Here is a 5,214-nt window from a genome sequence, read left to right on the forward strand (position 1 = left end):
TTTTTTCTTCTAAATTTTTTATGTCTTTATAAACATACTGTCCAACATAGTGATGATGCCAGCAAGTGGTCATGCATCAGAATGTGAAACCCAATAAAAATAACATAAAAAAAAACGAAAAAAAGTTGATTTCCATTTCTAAGTGGAGTTGCTCGTTGTATGTTTACTGCTCAATAGGAGCCTAGTGTAAAGATGTGTTTTGATTACACCTATGGGATTCATTAGTTCTCATATCATTACCCTACTCCTCTCCTGGTAAAAATAGTATAACTTGTTAGCAATAATTACTACCATGGAAGTGTAAACATAGGCAATATATTCCTTTTACTTATTGAATTATTTAAATATGAATTGTAGTGCAATCTTTTGAGAACTCTTTGATCTTTGGCTACATACATATACGGTAATAGATCACTGTCAGTGATCATTTTCAGTGACAGTAGTAACTGATGAGTGCTGTACAGATGGCACTTTTCACCCTAAGAAGGAGGGTGGATAAGTTGGAGGCACCCCGTTGCATCATAGGAAATGGTAGCAGATGTCAATTGCACAGTGATCCAGCGAGGAGGATTGCTGTGTAATGGAAAAAGGAACAGCTTTATAGACGCTAGATTTTTGCCACACACAATCACAAACGCTTGTATCAGCCGATGGAAATCTAATGTCTGTATCTAGTTTTACTCACGAATGGTGTTGTAAAAATAAAGAACTACACACCTCTATGCACACAGGTAAAACGGAAATAGAAAAAAGGTAATCAAATACAAATGAGATCAGGATTAAGAGATACAGATCAGTAAAAAGAGGAAGCTATTAACATAGGAGTCTAGGTATCAAAAGAGAGATGTGACATAATCCTTTTTTAAACATAATACTTTTTTAACTTTTTATCCCCTGTCTTGTCAAGCAGTCTGTATTCTTTGGTACATGGTTTCTAATTTTGCATAGGATCCCTAGTTGTAGATGACCACCAAAAATGTGGCCTATGAGTTAGGCTAATCTGTTTATGAGCTTGTTTTATACACATGTCACTGACTGTAAGAAATCAGTATCTCTGCCCTTTAGAGAACTAATGGCTAATACAGGTGAGCCAGTGTTGGAAAATTATAGCAATTATTCTGGCTCATCAGTAATTCCAGAAAAGCATTAGAATGTCAGGAGACAAATTAGCTGTCTCCTCTTTTTTTCATTTAAAAAAAAAAAAAAAGAACCATTGCATAAATATAAAGCCAAGACCTACAAATAAGATTGTTTTGCTTTAAATTTAAAGGTCGGGCTATATATACCTTGTTGAAATGTGGTCCTTTCAAAACATTCAGAAGCATCTGCTTGTAATGGTTGTTAGGTTGTAATGCAAATGACGGTAACTTTAAGAAACATTTTAACGTTACTGTGATTGTGTAAAAGATTTTTTTTTCTCATTTAATGAATAGCTTGTAAAAGATGGACTATTATTTTATTTACACCAATACCACTGATAAGGAAATTCTGCAATGTCTTTGTTCAACAGCAGATGGCAGAATCTGTATATGAATTGTTATTCAGCAGGGTAGAGTCATGACAAAAAAAGTACATTCTCCTACATTTCTATCCCATCTGGTCCTTAGCAGCTTATAAAATTATTTAAATCCAACCTCCAAATATAAAACGCACAGCAGATTCCACAGAGTCATAATTTATTTACAAGAAGAAATCCAAAATGGAGTTATGTTATGTGTGAATAACTAAGTACACCCCATACTTTAGTAGCTTGTACAACCAGCCTCAACAGTTATAACTTGAAGTAATCATTTTCTTTTGCCTTTTTTTTTCCCTCACACAGAGGAATGTTAGCTCACTCTTTTTGATAACATTGCAACGGTTCCTAGAGGTCTGGGGGCTATCCTTAATCTACAGCTCTCCTAAGGTCCTGCCACAGTATTATATATAATGTTTTATTGAATGAGTCACATCAAAAAATATACATACAGTGCATGTAAGCCTGAAAACAAAAAGCATAAAAACAAGAAGGTACAGGAATCATGAGAACAGTCAAACGGTAAACTCGGTGTGCCTCAATTGTTCGAAGTGACCCAACCTCATTTTTAATAAAAGAAAAGAGATAGATCAAGAAAGGATGGAAAAAAGACAGAGATAAAAAGGTTTGGATTGGGGCAGGGAAAGATAAGGTGCGGGGAGGGAGGAGGATGGTCTTATTCTGCCATCTTCCTCCTTCAGGAATGTGCCTCCTGTTCATATACATCTAGGAGGTAGGTTCCTCGTCAGCAACATTTCGCTTAGTCAGTAACAAACTGTATTCTGTAGTGGTACAATAATGGATCCTGTAAAACCACATCCATGTGAACTTCTCCGAATTGTTATCTCTGTTTGCCATCATCTCTTCCATATATTTTGTCACCCACTCTAAGTAACCAATAGCCAATCGCCGGGAAGGTGTCTTTTTCCCAGAAAGCTGGAATGCACGCTTTCGCTGCATTTAAAAGATGGCATACCAGGGATCGCTTATACTGTTTCTGAGTGGGATTTGTGACATGTAGTAGGGCTGGTTCAGGTTTCCCTCCAATATCCAACCCAGTCAACTTGCTATTACATCTGTCACTCTGTTCCAGAAAGACTGTAATGCTGGGCAATCCCCAAAGTTGTGGTCTGGACCTTGAATCGATCATTGCAACACCTTGATTCTTCTCATTTTCAGCCATTACATTGTAGATTGTTGTAGATGTTGTCCTGTTGTATGGTTCAATTTCGACCAAGCTTTAGCTGTCACACAGATGGCCTCACATTTGATTTAAATACTTTGGATGAATTCATGGTCTTACTCAAAAACTTTTAAGTTTTCCAGGTCCTGTGGCTGCAAAGCAAGCCTAAATCATCACCCCTCCAACGACATGCTTGACAGTTGGTATGAAGTGTTTGTGTCGATATGCCTTGCTTAGTTTTTGCTGAGCAAGGCTCTGTGCATTATAGCCAAACATCTCCACTTTGGTCTTGTCTGCCCAAAGGACATTGTTTTTTGAAATCTTGTGCTTTGTTAAGTTACAACTTTGCAAACCCAAGATGTGCTGCTATGTTTTTAGAGGAAAGCTTTCTCCTCTCAACCCTTCTAAATGAGCCATACTTTTTTATCTTTATTTTAATTGTACTGTCATTTTCTTTACATTTACCATGCAAACTGAGGCCTGTAGAGCCCGAGATGTGGCTCTTGTTTTTTATTTTATATTGCCACTTGTCATTTCATCATTTGACCTTGGGGTGATTTTGCTGGGAAGATAAGCATCTGTTTTAAATGTTTTCCACTTGTGAATAATCTTTCTCACTGTAGAATGCTGGACTTCAACTTGTTTAGTAGATGCTTTATAACCCTTCCCAAATATTGAAAAACAAGAATTGTCTCTCTTACATAATTTCCCTTTTTTACATAATTTTTCTTTTTCATTGTTTTAAAATACACATGAATGCTTGAGATCAGTCAATAGCAAATGTTCTGCTTTTCTAGAGTTGGTCACACTAATTATCAGTAATAAAGTTAATTTAACTAGGAGCACCTGACTGCTACTTTCCTTTTTCATTACTTTTAAAGCAGAAAGAGTGTACTTATTTTTTCACATACTACTTCTGCCTTTGATTTAGTCTCTCTCTAGTGTTAAATAGTGACATGGTGTTATATGTCATGTGGAGGTTGTAGTCACCTAATTTTAAGAGCTGTTGTTTTTCTTAATATGTTCTGATACACAAATCTTAGAATTAAGTCATTCTTTCATTTGCCTTTTTTACCTTTAGTTTGCTATGTGTGCTGGTTTATGTCTTTATGAATAGAATGAGAATGCTTGGCAGACAAGAATATTACAGTTTTCAATCTAAATATCTGTATGCACCCTATCCCATGCTTAATAAAATGTTAGGTACATTAGGAATTATTCTATTATAATCATTATAAATTAGACAATGTGTTCTTTACTAAACAGTAATACAAAGCAACATGTACAGTGAAGCAAAGTCTGCAGACAGATCCTCATTTACTTGGTGATTATTGTTACTGTAACAGTAATTCTAATAAGCATGACCAACCCATGGTATGCTTTGAATGTAAGATACATGGAACATTTGTATACAAACACAGCCAACTACCTGGCAGCATGGTGAAAGCACGTAACACTGACAGATCTGTGCCCTAGCCCGAATGCCAGAATAAAGGTTTCTGTCAGTCACTGTTTTGTATAGGGTTTAGGCACTGACTTAGTTGGTGATTTGCTAGTTACTATACTGATTTTGTTGGAATCCTGTGAATATTTACACTTTTGTAAATTTGTTTCCACTTGTAAATCCTGAATGAGTGAACTGTGCATCACATGGAGGCGAGGAAGGAATTCAAACTGAACTAAGTGATAAGTATCTACATAGTTATCAGACATACTCTGGTCAACTACTGGAAGTAATTCATGCTCCCAGCCAAAAAAAGATATTATATAGGAAATTATCAAAATCCACATGCCCTACTGTCATATTTCACATGCCATTGTAGTGTCTTTGAAACCCCAATATTACTATTAGCAATGGTGCCCAAGCATGACCTGAAATGAGCGCAAAGGAGCACATGATCCCGAAATACACCAATTTGTACCATGGAGAGCAATTGTGTGTGTGTTTTTTCCCTACATAAATTCTTTCATTGGCATTCTTTAATGAACTGCCTTTTTTACCCCCTTCCCATATCAATGGGATTCAAATTAGGGCTTTGACTAAACCAATATATCAAACACTCAATTTTTTTAATTTAAATCCATTGCTTAGTGGATTTGCTAGTTTACTTTGGATAAAAAAAAAAAAAAAATACTTTGCTATTATGCATAATTCATAGTTGGTTGTATGACCGTCTAGATCATAAAACCACAAAACAACCCCAAAACCATACTATTCCAACACCATGCTTCAAGGTTAGTATGGAGTTTTGCTACTAAAAAGCTATCTTGGTTTGCAGCAAATATGTTTACTTTTGCTTTGTACAACAACTCTGATTTTCCACTCCATACCACATATTTCCAGAAGGACTAGTCTTTGTCTGGATATTCAAAGGCAAACTATATTCTTGCCTGAATGCTCTTTTTAGACAACAAATGCTTTTTTCCTGCTTACTTTCAGTTTTATTTGTTTTAATTGTTGATCTATATACTTTTTCACTGACACAAGGTACATGCAGGTCATATGATATAGTTT

Source organism: Pyxicephalus adspersus, chromosome 3, assembly GCF_032062135.1.
Source record: "Pyxicephalus adspersus chromosome 3, UCB_Pads_2.0, whole genome shotgun sequence".
NCBI lineage: Eukaryota > Metazoa > Chordata > Amphibia > Anura > Pyxicephalidae > Pyxicephalus > Pyxicephalus adspersus.